Source organism: Heterodontus francisci, unplaced genomic scaffold (genome assembly GCF_036365525.1).
Source record: "Heterodontus francisci isolate sHetFra1 unplaced genomic scaffold, sHetFra1.hap1 HAP1_SCAFFOLD_121, whole genome shotgun sequence".
NCBI classification, from domain to species: Eukaryota; Metazoa; Chordata; class Chondrichthyes; order Heterodontiformes; family Heterodontidae; genus Heterodontus; species Heterodontus francisci.
This window is the reverse complement of record NW_027140425.1, coordinates 2,681,954-2,699,508: the sequence shown is the minus strand read 5'-3', so window position 1 is coordinate 2,699,508 and position 17,555 is coordinate 2,681,954. Positions and strand designations below refer to the sequence as shown.

Genomic DNA, 17,555 nt, shown 5'->3' with positions numbered 1-17,555 from the left:
CTGATGTCCAGACACGTACCATCAACCTCACCACCCTCGTCAACTCTCTCTGAAACTTCATCAAATAAATTAATTCATTAATTATTTCAGACACAATCTTCTGTTAACCAATCTGTACTGGCTGTCGTTTATTAGCCCATGTTCTACCAAGTGACAGTTAATTTCCTCCTGGATAATTCTCTCTAAAAGTTTCCCCACCACCGACATTCGACTAATTGGTCTGTCGTTCCTGGGTTTATCTCTATTTTTAAACAGGGCTGTAATATTCACAATCCTTGCAGACTTATCTTTTAATTCTGGAAAGTCTATTGCAGACAATCACTTTGGGCATGACTTTAACCAATTAAAGCAACAGGATACTTGATTAATAAGTCCAGAACTTTTATTGAGAGTAAAATAGTACTTAATAATTGAAAGTAAAATTATACTTAACAAACTTGGGGAATATAACTTTACAGCTCTGGGGACTGGTCGAGCTTGGTCTCAGAGTGTCACGGTCCTCTTTGTCCAGTCTAGATCCCTCATCAGGTGGAGAACTTGGTCGATGATCTGAGCCTTTACCCCTGAGGTTTTCTAGTGTTCCTGCACACTGAAACCTTACAAGCTCCCTACTTTTAACCCCTGGATGGCCATCACACGACCATGTAAAATAATAATTGGTCCTAGCTGTTGCTAGGTACATTTAATTAGTTCTTAATAATGTCTTCCACTAACAGCCACCTGTCCTCAGAATCTCAGACATGAGTACAATGGAGTGGTTTCACACTGTCTCCCAATCTGATCTGAAACAAGTTTCCTGTTCATTAAATCAAGACTCTTGAAGTTCACGATGTACCATACCATGGGTTTTATCAGGGGTCCGAGAAAGGTCCATTGTTTGAATAAATTTAGCTGAAACTGCCCTTTCCCACAAAGACACAGAAACTCACAATAATTAGATTGAACAAACTTTAAAAGAAACCCATTCTCTCTAAAATGTTTATTGATTCATTAATTATAACTCAATCAAGATTCATTACTTTTACAATCATCTGTTTCAGGATGGGTAGCTACTCATTAATTATACAGGATATAAACATTAGTACTGAACACAAAATGGCTCCTTTGGTCATGTGTTAATTATAAAATGGCTTTCGTAACGTTGTTAGTTATTACAATGGATACATTATAAAAATGGTCAAGTTAAACTAAGATCGAACTACCCAATCTTACCTCCATCCTCCAGTCCTCTGGCATCATTCCCATATTCAAGGAGGATTGAAAGATTGTGGTTCGAGTCTCCACTATTTCCACCCTTACTTCCCTCAGCAACCCAGGATGCAGCCCATCCAGACCGGGTGACCTTTCTACTGTGAGCACTGCTAACCTTGTAATTGTCTCCTCTTTATCTATTTTCATCCCCTCCAAATTCTCCACTTCCTCCTCCTTTACTGTGACATTTGCAGCACCCGTTTGTTTTGTGACAGATGAAATGTACTTAATTAGTACATCAGCCACACCCTCTGCCTCCACAGGATCTCCTAATTGACCCACCCTTTCATTGACTGTCCATATGTTGGGAAAAAACTTCAGTGTTCCCAGTTATGTGACCTGCTAATCTTTTCTCATACAGCTTGCTGATCTCTTTTCCTTTTTCAGCTCTCCTCTGCACTGTCTGTATTCTGCTTGTTGCTCTACTGCATATGAGTCCTCACATGATTTCTCAGTGAATGGTTTTTGAACTATTTTGTAAAAGGATTTAGTTTTGTAAATTTCTCCCTAGCTCCCCTCATGGTCAGGCAGAAAGTTTAACTGCTGTGTTTTCAAACAACAACAGCTTTATTTGAAAAGCCATTGGGACAGGATTCCGGGTTTTAATCCAGTCACAAATCTGGTTCTGATGTCTTGTGGCTCCAGCTGTCACATGACCTGTCAGAGGATGACCTCATAATTGACCCAGTCATGGAGCTGTGGGTTGATGTTTAAATTGTTTCAAAATAATTTTCCAGAAGGACAATCAAAATGAATCGATATATAAAAGGTAGATTTTGTGAATTTGTGCTCCCAGTGGAAATTCCTGCAGAGTCTGCTGGTTTTCATATCCCCAATTCCCCACAGGAAGCTCTGTGCTCGGAGTCTGTATTCATTACATCAACATTATACAGAATCATTTCATGGGAGACCCCAGTGTGAATTGTAGACAGGTGCGTCAGTTTTAACTTTCAAAGTAACACAGAAGTAAAATACTGCTGATACTGGAAATCTGAAATAAAAACAAAAAATGCTGGAAATACTCAGCAGGTCTGGCAGCATCTGTGGAGAGAGAAACAGAGTTCACGTTTCAGATCTGTGACCTTTCATCAGAACTGAGCTGAAATTGTCTGAGGGACTGCGATTGTGGAATCAATTTCAGGGTCAAAGACATTGTACTTGGTAAGGATAGGAAGATGGAGATTATTAAGTACAGTGCAAAAATATAGATGCTTTCACATTATTTTAATCAAAATTGATTTAAACTTTGTGCTCATGAATCCTATCTTTTGATCACAATGACACTGATAACAATGGAAAAAGCAAGACTTGCATTTCACGACCACAGGACATTGCAAAGCCTTTTACAGCCAATGAAGGAAGGACTTTTCAAGTGTAGTCACTCAACAGTACAATAGAGTACCCGACAATAAAGATGTATAAGATTCTCACCACACAACTGCCAGACAATGACCATCCCAAACAAGAGAGAATCTAACCATCTCCCTTTGACATTCAATGGCATTACCATCGCTGAATCCCCCACTCTCAACAACCTGGGGGTTACCATTGAGCAGAAACTGAACTGCAGTAGCCATATAAATATTATGGCTACAAGAGCAGGTCAGAGACTAGGAATCCTGCGGCAAGTAACTCACCTCCTGACTCCCCAAAGCCTGTACATTAGTCAGGGGTATGATGGAACACTCTGCACTTGTCTGGCTGGGTGCAGCTCCAACAATACTCAAGAAACTCAACAGGACAAAGCAGCCCGCTTGATTGGCACCCCATTTACAACATTCATGCCCTCCATCACTGGCACACAGTGGCAGCAGTGTGTACCATCCACAAGATGTACTGCAGCAATGTGCCAAGGCACCTGAGACAGCACCTTCCAAACCCGCGACCTTTATCACCTAGAAGGACAAGGGCAGCAGATGCATGGGAACACCACAACCTGCAAGTTCCCCTCCAAGCCACACACCATCCTGAATTGTAACTGTATCACCGTTCCTTCACTGTTGCTGGGTCAAAATCCTGGAACTCTCTTCATAACAGTAGCACATGGACTGCAGTGGTTCAAGAAGGCAGCTCAGCACCACCTTCTCAAGGCAATTAGGGATGGATAATAAATGCTGGCCCAGCCAGCGACACCCACATCCCATGAATGAATTAAAAAAATGATAATATCCTGTAATCCTCCAAAGTAGAAAATACAGATGGAAATGAAAAATAATAAAACACAGTCAGCATGGATTTCATAAATAAAGACTTGATTAACCTTATCTTTGAAAAATCAACAGCAAGAGTAATATAGCAGATGTAGAAGAGTTTAAGTTAATAAAGCCTCATCCATTTATGTGCTTGAACCATCAAATTGTGGGTTAACAAACAAGCACACGAACTGACAGAGCTGGGTGTTGTTCTTTCTAAATTACCCTTAAGTAGGGTGTTAATGAGTTAAAGCTTCAGGTTGCTGCAACCAGAATAGCCATTGTCCACGATCAGTTTTACTGTTATAAATAAAGGGTGGAATATTCATTGTGAATCTATAGAAACAGTCTGGTCCTGCACACTGCAGACACATCCACTTCATCACCAACCAGCTCTCCTATAATTGGTGCAGTTATTTGACTTTTCCCCATTCGCTCCATGGAATTACTTTTAAAAGATTTTAAATTACAAGCAGTTTTGTTAATGTTCAGCCTTTGAGAAGAAATCATTCCCTGGCCACAGTGGAGAGAGTATTAAATATAAAACTGTAGACTACCAGGTAACACAGTGAAAGCTGATCAGCTAATCTATAATTACTTACTTTTCTTACTTTTGCTCTTGCTATTCGGTTTTTCATCATTTTCAGCTCCTGACTCCGGATATTATTGTGATTAAATGTGAAAAGATGCACTGTGTCTCAGCCCCGGTATATTGACTCTTTCTCTGTACAGTGCTGTGTCCACTCAGATACTGACAGTGTCTCTCCCTCCCTCAACTTTCCAGCCCTGACGGTGCAGAAAGCGCTGCTCAAAGTTACACATTCTGACTGTTTGCAGTTGATTAGTGAGAGATTATTAACGTATCCTCCTGCAGTGCTGCCTCGGTTAATAACAGCAGATCTAAGTCACATTTCAGATACAGAAACAGACGCATCAATTATTCACTCTTTCCCAGAGTCAGTGAGGCCGGGACAAGCAGCAACATTCCAGCCCCACACTCTGCAATTACCCAGCACCAGCGGAAAGCAGTGAATACAGATTCAATCAGTGGGTTAATGTCCATTACAGGGATGCAAGATTCCACAGCCCAGGACAAACATCCCCATACACCGAGAACAAGCTCAGGAAAACCCGGGGGAGTTAATATCCCAGTCACTGAGCATTCCAGTAACATTGAATAAGTTCCAGAACTGAGTGAACCTTTCAAAGTTCAGAAGTGAGGACGAGGTCAAAAAGGTCTGAACAGTTGAGGTGACTGAGCGGTTTCAGCTTCTCTGTTCAGGTTGCAGCTTTCACTGGAGGCATGTGTTTAAATCCCACTTCTGACAACTTGATTTTCAGTTACTTTGCAGAGCTTCCTTGAAGGTTTGAGGTAGAGTAAATACTGAGGAACTGTTTCTAACTGCTGAAAGGTCAATAACCGAAGGTTATAGATTTAAGGTGACTCACAAAACCAGAAGGAACTTGAGGAAAAAATCCTTTCTGCGACATGTAGTTAGGATTTCAGTTATGTGGATAGATTGGAGAAGCTAGGGTTGTTCTCTCTAGAGAGGAGATTTGATAGAGGTGTTCACAATCATGAGGGGTCGTGACAGACCCGATAGAGAGAAACTGTTGATAGAAGGATTGAGACTCAGGTAAAAGCTGTGGCTCAGTTAGTCACGCTCACCTCGAAATCACAAGCTTCTGGGTTCAGATTTCACAGCTGACACTCCAGTACAGCACTGAGGGTGTTGAAGGTGCTGCCTTTCAGGTGTGATGTTAAACCAAGACCTGGTCTGCATGTTTGGGTGAATGTAAAAGATCCCATGCTGCAATTTCAAACAAGTGAAGAGCAATTCTCCCTGGTGTTGTGATCAATATTTGCCCCTCAATCAGATCAGTTGGTCATTATCACATTGCGGTTTGTGGGTATTAGCTGCTGCATTTCTGACATTACAACAGTGATTACACTTCAAATGTATTTCATTGTCTACAAAGTGCTTTGATATTTCCAGTGGTCTCGAAAGGTGCTATAGAAATGCAAGTCTTTTCTTTCTTTATCACAACACATTGCTGTGTAAAAAATGGTTCTTCATGTCACCTCTGGTTCTTCTGCCAATCACCTGATATCTGTGTCCTCTGCTTGCTGACCCTTTTCTTCAATCTCTCCACATAACTGAAATCCCTCACCCTGTTACCATTGTGGTAAATCTCTTTTTTATTCTTTCCTGGGATGTGGGCACTGCTGACACAATGTCATTCCTGTCAATGGAGCGGCCCGCTGACATCATCGGACTGTGCCAAGCTGTGCATAGGCACAGCTGCATCTCGCCAGGATTAAGTGGCACATGCGTAGGATGATGTCATTGCGCAGCGCCAACATCATCGCATATCTGCGCCTGGTGCATCTTCGCACACGTGCTCTAAAGAGTCATCGGGTATCCAGCCCCTCACTCAGCTGGAGGAAGCGGCTGAATAGTAGACTTTGAGGCTGGAGCTCTCCCCCCTCGGCAACTCGCTCCAGGCCTCGACGCTTCCTCCCCTCAGCCGCTCGCTCCACACCTCGATGCTCCCCTGGACAATTGTTCCCCGCTCGCGTCATCCAGCTCTATGGCCACTTGCTCTCTGCCCCCCAACCCCCGCTCCAGCCGCTAGCTCTAGGCCGTGCCACTTCCCTCCTCTAGGCCACTCACTACTCACTCCTACGTCACACTTTGCAGCCCACCTTGCTTCTTCGGGCGGCACGTGGAGACTGGACAGACGTAGGAGCAAGTGGCCGAGAGAAGGGAAGCAGCGCAGCCTAGAGCTAGCAGCTGGAGGGGAGGGGGGGTGGGGAGTGAGCGAAAGACTGGAGAATGGGGTGACATGATCGGGAGACAATCGGCCAGGGAAGTAGGGGGGGAGCAGCAAGGTCTGGAGCGAGCGACTGTGGAGGGTGGAAGCGGCCGGTGCAAAGCAGGGGGAGAAAGCGAGTTGTGCCACTCAGTGGTTTCGTTGTCAGCAAACGCAGCCTTTTTTGTCCATCCTTAATTGCCCTTGAGAAGGTGGTGGTGAGCTGCCTTTTTGGAGCTGCTGCAGTCCATGTGTTGTACGTAAACCCACAGTGCTGTTAGGAAGGGAGTTCCAAGATTTTGATCCAGTGACAGTGAAGGAATGGTGATATAGTTCCCAGTCAGGACAGTGTGTAACTTGGAGGGGAGCTTGCAGATGGTGGTGTTCCCATTCATCCAATGACCTTCTCGGTGGTCGAGGTTGGGGGTTTGGAAGGTGCTGTCGAAGGAGGCTTGGTGAGTTGCTGCAGTGCATCTTGTAGATGGTACACACTGCTGCCACTGTTCACTGGTGGTGCAGGAAGTGAATATTTAAAGTAGTGGATGGAGTGCTGATCAAGTGATCTGCTTTGTCCTGGATGGTGTTGAGTTTTTTTGGTGTTGTTGGAGCTCCACTCATCCAGGCAAGTGGGGAGTATTACATCACACTCCTGACTTGTGCCTTGTAGATGGTGGACAGGAGGTGAGTTACTTGCAGCAGAATTCCCAGCCTCTGACCTGCTCTTGTAGCTACGGTATTTTTATGACTGATCCAATTCAGTTTCTGCTCATTGGTAATCCCCCGGAAGTTGATTGTGAAGGATTCAGCAATGGTAATGTCATTGACTGTCAAGGGGAGATGGTTAGATTCACTCTTGTTGGAAATGGTCATTGCCTGGCATTTTTGTGGCGTGCATGTTACTTGCCACTTATCAGTCCAAGCCCAATCTTGCCCAGGTCTCTCTACATGTGGACATGGACTGCTTCAGTATCTGAGGAGTTACTAATGCAACTGAACATTTTGCAATCATCAGTGAACATTTCCACTTCTGACCTTATGATGGAAGGAAGTTTATTGATGAAGCAACTGAAGACGGTTGGGGCCTAGGACACTACCCTGAGGAACTCCTGAGCGATGTCTGGTACTGAGATGATTGGCCACCAACAACCAGCACCATATTCCTTTGCGCAAGGTATGACTCCAACCAGTGGAGATTTTTCTCCTTGATTGCCATTGACTTCAATTTTGCAAGGGCTCCTTTATGCCCTTGGCAAGAGCAGTCACTGTCACCTCACCTCACCTCCTGAATTCAGCTCTTCTGTCCATATTTGGGCCAAGGCCATAATGAGGTCAGGAACTAAGTGGCCCTGGCGGAACCCAAAATGAGCATTGGTGAGTAGGTTATGGCTGTGTAAGTGCTGCTTGATAGCACTGTCAACGACACCTTCCATCACTTTACTGATGATCAAGAGGAGGCTGATGGGGCAGGAATTGATCGGGTTGGATTTGTCCTGCCTTTTGTATACAGAACATACCTGGGCAATTTTCCACATTGCTGGGTAGATGCCAGTGTTGTAGCTTGGCGGGCGGTGTGGCTAGTTCTGGAGCACAAGTCTTCAGCACTGTAGCCAGGATGTTGTCAGTATCCAGAGCCTTCAGCCATTTCTTGATATCATGCGGAGTGAAGTGGATTTAGCTGAAGATTGGCACCTGTGATGCTGGGGACCTCAGGAGGAGGCCGAGATTGATCATCTACTTGGCACTTCTGGCTGAAGATGGTTGCAAATGATTCAACCTTGTATTTTGCACTGATATACTGGTCTCCCCTGTCATTAAGGATGGGGATATTTGTGGAGCCTCGTCCTCCTGTTAATTGTTTAATTACCCACCACCATTCAGGACTGGATGTGGCAGGACTGCAGAGCTTTGATCTGATCTGTTGGTTGTGAGATCACTCAGCTCTGTCTATTGCATGCTGCTTCCGCTATATGACATGCAAGTAATCCTGTGTTGTAGCTTCACTCATTTTTAGGTCTGCTTGGTGCTGTTCCTGACATGCCCTCCTGCACACTTCATTGAACCACTATTGCTCCCTTGGCTTGATGGTAATGGTAGAGTGAGGGATATGTCAGGCCATAAGGCAACATATTGTGTTTAAATACAATTCTGCTGCTGCTGATGGCCCACAGTGCCTCATGGATGCCCAGTTTTGAGCTGCCAGATCTTTTCATTTCTTCCCTCAGATATAATTGAAAAAAAAATTCTGAAGAAATGCATGAACTAAATAAAAAGGAGAGAGAAATAAATACTGACAAAATGGATGGCAGCATTTGGAAGGTAAAAAGATTTCAGTTTTCTTATTGATGAGTGAGAGGAATATATCACACTTTGGGGCTTCTGGAAGTGGATTTACTGATAATCTGGGGAATTGATAGGAAGCTGCTTCACAGTTGGTGGAACAAATTCCCGCCCTTGGGATGGAGCCAACAGCTGCATCCGTCCAATAACAGACAGAGTAGAAGTACTGTATCAGGCCTTGTTAACTCAGTTGGTAGAGCATGAGACTTTTAATCTCAGGGTCTTGGATTTGAGACCCTTGTTGTGTGGTTGTTCTTCCCTTTTTCAGTCTTCATCAGCAGAGAGTTCAAGGATTGTTTGAAATTAAATTCAACAACATCACCAAATTTCAACTACTCCCACCCCGCCACTCCCAGTGTAATTGACAGGATTCTCAACCTCTGCCTTCCCCCTTCCCCTCCCTCCCAGAACTGCGACAGGGTTCCCCTTGTCCTCATTTTCCACCCCACCTGCCTCCACATCCAAAGGATCATCCTCCACCATTTCCGCCACCACCAGCGTGATGCCACCACCAAACGCATCCTCCCCTCCCCTGTCAGCATTCCGAAGGGATTGTTCCCTCCGCGACACCCTGGTCCACTCCTCCCTGACCCCCAATACCTCGTCCCCTTCCCAAGGCACCTTCCCATGCAATCGCAGGAGAGAAAATACCTGCCCTTTTCCCTCCTCTCTGCTCATTATCTAAAGCCCCAAAAACTCCTTTTAGGTGAAGCAGCGATTTACTTGTACTTCTTTCAATTATGTATACTGTATTCACTGCTCACAATGCGGTCTCCCCTAAACTGGGGAGACCAAACGCAGATTAGACGGAACACCTCTGCTCAGGCCGAAAGCATGATCCTGAGCTTCTGGTTGCTTGCCATTTCAACACTCCCCCCTGCTCTCATGTCAACATTTCTGTCTTTGGCCTGTTCCAGTGTTCCAGTGAAAATCAACCCAAGCTCGAGGAGCAGCACCTGACCTTTTGATTCGGCACTCTACAGCCTTGTGGATTGAACATTGTGTTCAATAACATCAGAGCATGACTGGTGTCAGGCAACCACAAGCATTAACTCACTCTTTGCCTTTGTCCCAGGACAGCTTTGTTATTTAATCTCTCCTGCCCTCTGCCCTATCAAACACCTTCCCCTTTGTTCTCTCCCACATGCCCCTCCCCTTCACTTGTTTAAAACCGAATTCTTTTCTAACCTGTGTCAGTTCTGATGAAAGGTCACAGACCAGAAACGTTAACTCTGTTTCTCTCACCACAGATGCTGCCAGAGCTATTGAGTATTTCCAGCACTTTTTGTTTTTATTTCAGATTTCCAGCATCTGCAGTATTTTGCTTTTATTGTGTCAGAAAGTCTTTCCTTGATTCAGGACTCTTACCTCTCTCCAGAATCTCGCCGCTAAAGATTGAACTTTATCTCATTTCACTCACAGCTCAGGGTCAGTGTGGCACAGTGGGACTTCTGGCTGTCTCCCACTTCACAATCCATCAGTACTGAGAAAACAATGGGGAATATTACTCACATGTTGTGTTCTGTAACTTTTTACAAACACTTTAATGTATATATTGTCTTCCAAAGCAGTGACAGAATGGTGGCTTCAGTGTGTTGTTGAAATAGCTTTGTTGAGTTCGTGCTGTACTAACAGTTAAACAGTTCTTGGTTCAATCCCAGGTTTTGGCACTTTCAACCTCTCCTGTGTCTTTTTCTTTGGCTCCAATTGTCAAGCTGCATGATTTACTCTGAAATTAGCACCAGAGAACCAAGGCACCAGCGAGCATGAGGAGCTGAAATTAGCACAGATCAAATCCACTCAATATTTCTGACTGAAGATTGTTGCAAATGCTTCAGCTTCATCTTTTGCACTGACGTGCTCAGCACCACCATCATTGAGGATGTGAATGTTTTTGGAGCCTCCTCATCTTGTTAGTTATTTAATTATCCACCACCATTCACGACTGGATGTGGCAGGACTGTGGAGCTGTGATCTGATCCTGAAGGAGATATCCGTGCGTGGAGTGGCGGGATGTATGGAGAGTGATCCTGAAGAGGGTGTCCGAGCCTGGAGTGGAAGCTTTCCGTGGAGGTACAGGAGTAGGCCATTCAGCCCCACTGTTTTATAAAGGTTTAGCATAACTTATTTGCATTTACTCTCTGCCTCTATTAATAAAGCCAAGTGTCCTGTTTGCTCTTAGCAACCTTTTCAAACCTTGATCAAAAAAGATTGGTGTACATTGTCTCATTCTTCCTCCCAAACTGTATCACTTCACAATTCTCTGTGTAAAATTTTATCTGTTGTGTGAAAGCCCATTTTACTAGTGTGTTTAAGTTCCTCTGAAGTGTGTTACTGTCACTGGCACAGGACGAAATTCACGAGCATTCTTTGATGCTATCTCCGTGGAAAGAGCAATCTTACACACTAGCTCAAATTGGGATTTTGTGTGTTTAGTATCTTTCCTCATCCACCAATATAAGCACAAATCTGTCTCATAATGTACGGTCTAAGAATGTGCCAATGTTGCAATGTGGTGATAAATTCTTCAGTGTCACAATGTACTCACCAACTGTTTCACTACTTTTCTGATTTCTGGATCCAAGTTTCTAGCTTTCCGCGATCTCTAGTGGCTTAGGGTTGAGCCTCACTTCAACGAAGAAACGGAAAATTATGATTTAAAGATTACACTGTCAATCATTCACATCTCTGTCTTCTCCTGAACTTCGAGTTCAAATTTGTTAGTGACGTTGAGTCACACGTTAAGACAGCACAGTCTTTGTCTTTGTGAAGGAAGTGATTTGGGAATGGCTGTTTGAAACTGTCCCTTCTTGCACAGAAATTCAGTGCAAATACTTGATCACTCACAATTTCCTTGAGAGAAATTTGTTCACAATCGCATTCGACACGGAAACTGCCTCAGCATTAATCTCACTGAAGCAGAATGTGACCGTGTTGTATGTTTCAGAATGTTGGTGCCGTTATTTGTCGCTTTCAACAGAGACCAGGACACAGGGAAAGGTTCATCCGAGTTTGGAATATATTTTCATTCAGGAGGAAGAAAAATCAACAGGAACCAAATAAGAAAACCCAGTCTCCAGATTTGAGAATCTGGAGATCCGCTTTGGGAAAGTGAATCAGAGCAGAATGAAGGGTGAACAGTCCAACTGCCCAGAAGAGATGAAGACACAGCTCAGTCAACACGTTCCCCTGGTTTATGATGCTGGAACATTCCTCACACAGAAATGATTCAACCCAATGACAAACATTCTTACAGCTGATAATTTATGCTACTGATTAAAGGACTGTCTCATGTGGTTACCGAGTGACGACGAGAACATATTAAACTTTGTTCTATTCAATCCAGCTGTGATGAAGTTTGAATTTTTCTACCTTTTATAAACAGTATTTGAAGGGTCTCGGTAACAATGTTCAGTGTTGATGAGAGTGGGGTCTGGGTGAGAAGCTGCTGAGCGTGACAGGGTCAGGACTGGATGCAGGAAGTTCTCTGACAGTCTCCCTCTATCTCTCTAATGGGTTTGAGTTGATTTACGACTGGTAGCTTTTATTTTCCTTTTCTTATTTAGAGATACAGCACTGAAACAGGCCCTTCGGCCCACCGAGTCTGTGCCAACCAGCAACCACCCATTTATACTAATCCTACATTAATCCCATATTCTCTACCAGATCCCCACCATTCTCCTACCACGTACCTACACTAGGGACAATTTACAATGGCCAATTCACCTATCAACCTGCAACCTCTCCCACTGTCAGAGTGATGATGTAACAGTCACATGAGATGAAGTTTGGGAGAAGAGAGAGCAGCACCAAGGATGCTCGCTTAGCAGGCGTTCTTTCAGCAGGAACTGTGTCCAGAAAATATCGAGAAACTCACAATTTTATTATTCAGGAGTCGGAACACAGATATTAATTCCAAGTGACAGTTCTGGGACCAATTAACAAAAAAAGTAGAGAATAATATTGCTCACTGATTGAAATCCCCCAGTGAGGAGACAGTTAAACAGGTGATCTGTTGGGGCATCCTTCGATCCAAGGTTTCAGCAACATTTAATCTCCCTTTTTGGTGAAATTCTCTGTTATTTGCAACTTTTTTTATCAGCTTTGATGGGCGAGTGAAAAAACTGAAAAAATTGAACAGTTCCATCCTTTCTTTTCTTCCTTCTTCTCTTCTTTCCATCAGTTTCTCTTTTCTGTCCCAGATCAATATAATTATGATAATCCCAATTTAATCTGCTGTTTCTGGTGTTTTATCCATTCCAATCAAAATTTGAACATTCCAATCAAATCTATTTGTTATTCCACAGTGTCTCTCCATGTGTTTTATTCTGTTGTATTCTCTCACAGTCTGTTTGATGATCAATGTTGCATCTCACTCTCTGTTCTGGTGAAGATCAGAAGCAGTGATATCTGTTTACACCACCCGACAAGTCGGCCTGAGGCTGTGCCTCACTGATCATGTGGAGTTAAAGCAATTCTTCCAGTCAGTTAGTTCAGTTGTCATTTCATGAGAATTTCGGTCATCATGACTTCGTCAGTGACCTAATGGTTCAGGTGTCTGAGTGATGTTAATCATGATGTGATGAAATGATTGTATGTTCCAGTCTTTCCGTGGTGGGTTTTCACACTGAGTAGAAACGTGTTGGACATGGTCTGGAAATGTTTCACACCGCTCCATTCCCAACTTCATTTACTGACAGAAGATATATTTCCATCATTACACAGCTGGCTGCACAGCCAGAAGCTGTGCTGAAGGTGACAGCTATGCCTATGCAATTGACAAGGTGGCTGAGAGGTTAAAGCGATGGACTGCTAATCCATTGTGCTCTGCACACGTGGGTTGGAATCCCATTCTTGTTGCTAGTTTATGAACTGTTCAGTGTATTGTTCATGTGTAAAGTCAGCCTCGAAACCTGTTCTTGTCAATGTCCAGACAGTGATTCCAGAATTTGTTATACTTTATTAAAATTGAGACAGACAATTGGAATTCTTCACCCAAACTGCACTGGAATGAAGATCAAATAGGGATCACGAAACAGAGCTGGATTTTTCCTCCCCTCCTTCCTTCCATCTTTACTTTCTCTGGATTTGCACCAAGTGAAAGACAAATGGGAAAAGCAAATGGCGAGGGAGCAGATGCCGAAAATTATCCTTTGGCAAGAAATGTATTTTCAAATCTTCTTGATAGATTAAGTGAGTGAGCAATGCTTTGGCAGATGGAGTTTAAAATGAGGGGTCATCTAGTACCGACGATAGATCAGAGTGTTTTTTTGTCAGAGGTGAGATGTTAGAAACGGCGGAGGAGCAGAGACCCGAATACTGAATTAATAAAAGCTAGTGGACTGGTAGAAAATAATGTGAAAAGTGAACAGAATCTGAAGATTGGAACTCATGTTGCAGTGATATAAAGCTCTGTGCTCCTGAAGTAAATGTCCAAGCCCAGATTGTGGGGAATCTGTGGAGAGTGATTTGGTTTTTATTCATTCTTGGGTGTGAGTATCGCTGATAAGGCTAGCATTTATTACCCTTTCCTATTGCCGTTGAGAAGGTGATGGAGTGCTGCCTTCTTGAACTGATGCAGTCCATATGGTGCAGGAACACCCACAGTGCTATTGGGGAGGGAGTTCCAGGATTGTGACCCAACAACAGTGAAGAAATGGCTAGATTGTTCCAAGTCAGGATGGTGAGTGACTTGGAGGGGAACCTGCAGGTCGTGAGTTCCCATGCATCTGCTGCCCTTGTCCTTCGAGGTGGTAGTGGTCACGAGTTTGGAAGGTGCTGTTGAAGGATACTTGGCGAGTTGCTGCAGTGCAGATGGAGATGGTACACACTGCAGCCACTGTTTACTGGTTGTGGAGGGATTGAATGTTTAAGGTGGCGGGTGAGGTGCCGATCAAGTGCGCTGCTTTGTCCTGGATGGTGTTGAGCTTCTTGTGTGTTGTTGAGTGGGATGTATTCCATCACACTCCTGACTTGTGCCTTGTAGATGGTGGACAGGATTTGGGGTGTCAGGAGGTGAGATACTTGCTGCAGAATTCGTAATCTCTGACCTGCGCTTATAGCCACAGCATAGATGTGACTGGTCCAGTTACGTTTCTGGTCAAGATGTTGATGGTGGGGGATTTAACGATGATAATGCTTCTGAATATCAAAAGGTAGATTTTTTTTTCTCTCTCATCGGAGATGTTCACTGCTTGGCACTTGTGTGGCCAGAAGGTTGCTTGTCACTTATCAGCTCAAGCCTGAATGTTGCTCAGGTCTTGCTGCTTGCAGGCACAGACTGCTTCAGTACCTGAAGAGTTGTGAATCATCATCTAACATTCCCACTTCTGACTTATGTTGAAGAGAAAGTCGTCAATGAAACAGCTGGGATGTTTGGGTCTAGGACACTACCCTGAGAAACTCCTGAGGCAGTGTCCTGGGCTGAGATGATTGGCCTCCACTAACCACAACATCTTGTTTTGTGCGAGGTATGACTTCAACAAGTGCAGGGTTTTCCCCCTGATTCCCATTGACTTCAATTTTGATGGGGATCCTTGATGCCACACTCACTCAAGGGCAATCACTCTCACCTCTCCTCTGGAATTCCAGTCTTTCGTCTCTGTTTGGACCAAGCTGCAATGAGATCATAAGAACAGAAGATCGGAAGAACTCATAGCAGGAGTAGGCCATTTGGCCCCTCGAGCTTGCTCCGCCATTCAATAGGATCATGGCTGACCTGATCATGACCTCAACCCCACTTTCTTGCCTGCCCACATAACCCTTGGCTCTCTTGTAGATAAAAATCTTGAAGACATTCAATGACCCAGCCTCCACTGCTCTCTGCGGTAAAGAATTCCAAAGATTAATGACCCTCTGAGCGAAGAAATACCTTCTTAAATGAAAAAGCCCTAAATCTGAAACTGTGTCCCCTAGTTCTAGATTCCACCACGAGAGGAAACATCCTCTCAGCATCTACCCTGTCAAGTCCCCTCAGATTCTTATATGTCTCAATACGTTCTCCTTTCATTTTTCTCAACTCCAATGAGTATCGGTCCAACCTGCTCAACTTTCCTCATGAGACAACACCTTCATCACAGGAATTAATCCAATGAACCTTCTCTGAACTGCCTCCAATGCAAGTATATCCCTCCTTAAATAAGGAGACCAAAACTGTACACAGTACTCCAGGTGTGGTTTCACCAGCACCATGTACATTTGTAGCAACACTTCTCTACCTTTATACTCCATCCCCCTTGCAATAAAGGGTAACATTCCATTTGCCTTCCTAATTATTTGCTGTACCTGCATGGTAACTTTTTGTGATTCATGTACAAGGACACCCAGATCCTTCTACATCGCAGCATTCTGTGATCTCTCACAATTTAAATAATATTTTCCTGTTCTATTCTTCCTACCAAAGTGGATAACCTCACATTTTCCCACATTATACTCTATCTGCCAAATTATTTCCTGGAGCTGAGAGACCCTGGCAGAACCTAAATTGAGCATCGATGATCAGATTATTGCTAAGTGTGTGGTGCTTGATAGCACTGTTGGTGACATCTTCCATCACTTTGCTGATGATTGATAGTAGACTGATGGGGCGGCAATTGGTCAGATTGGATTTGTCCTGCATTTTTTTTATGGAGAGGGCACACTTGGGCAACTTTCCACATTGTCAAGTAGATGCCCGTGTTGTAGCTCTACTGGAACAGCTTGGCTGAGGGCGCAGCTAGTTCTGGAGCACAAGTCTTCAGTACTAGTGTGGAAGTGAGCAGAAAGGCATGGCACTATGCTTAATGGGAAATATAGCCAAGTTAGGAATAGTAGCTTTGCTGAGCTTTGATTTTAAGTGGCAGAAACCACAATGAAATAGTTAAAAGTAAAGGCAGAGCGTGTGAGACTGTAAAGACTAGCCGACACTGGTAATTGCAAAGACATCTGTTCTTTATGGCCTGATTGTGTGACTCCCTGTGGTTTGGAACAAATGGACTCCTGTGAATCAAATGATGTCCATCCCTGTGTGAGTGATAAGGAGTGCTAGGCCCCTCTTATCTTCGTGAACTGCCACTACTTGATGTAGCTGCAGACTGCACGAAACACTCAGGAATGTACACCTAATAGAGATAGCAGGATGCGCCGCAATTACTTGTCACAAGGTAGAGGCAGACTCATGATCCATGTAGGGAGTGACACGAGAATGATTATTGATGATTCCTATGCTCTTGCCAATTAGCTTGCTTGTCCGCTTTGTTTTCTCTTGCTGGTACAAAACAATATTTTATTAGTAACAAGTATGTATTGAAAATGGAGTGTATTGTAATCTCAGTAACAGATGTACTGCATGTCACCACATGGGTGAAGTCGAATTGTATCGCACTGATTGGTTAAACAATGGGGTGTAGCATGAATCTTAATGTATAAACAGTAGTACCTGTATCAAAAAACTTCACTTACTCTAGTGGACCAGACAGACTCTGGGTGGAGTCAGTGTCGTTGCATTAGAGTAAGTCAGCCGGCTCAATGCGCAAATAAAGTAATTGATTTTACCTACACATCCGACTCAGTATATTTACTGAACCAGACTGAAGGCAAAAAGAACTCAGATTTACACTAGAGCCGGAATGTTGTTAGGGCCCATAGTCTTTATTGTATCGAGTGCCTTCAGCTGTTTCTTGCCATTATGTGGAGTGAAGCAAATTGGCTGAAAACTGGAAGCTTTGATGCTGGGGACCTCAAGAGGCCGAGATGAATCATCCACTGAGCAATTTCTCACTGAAGATGGTTTCAAATGCTTCAGCTTCATCTTTTGCACTGACGTGCTCGGCTCCACCAACATTGAGGATCGGGATGTTTTTGGAACCTCCTCATCTGGTTCGTTATTTAATTGTCCTCCACCTTTCATGACTGGATACCTAGTTTCTCAGGGCAGTGTCCAAGGCCCAACCATCCTCAGCTGTTTCATTGATGGCTTTCTCT

The 17,555-nt window shown here is 43.9% G+C and overlaps 1 non-coding gene across 1 annotated transcript; it reads left to right on the top strand.

Moving 5' to 3' along the window:
* The first annotated feature begins 13,372 nt into the window (after window positions 1–13,372).
* Window positions 13,373–13,454, top strand: trnas-gcu (transfer RNA serine (anticodon GCU)). Its single transcript has one exon. It is a non-coding gene; the product is annotated as a tRNA-Ser (tRNA).
* Window positions 13,455–17,555: the final 4,101 nt, after the last annotated feature.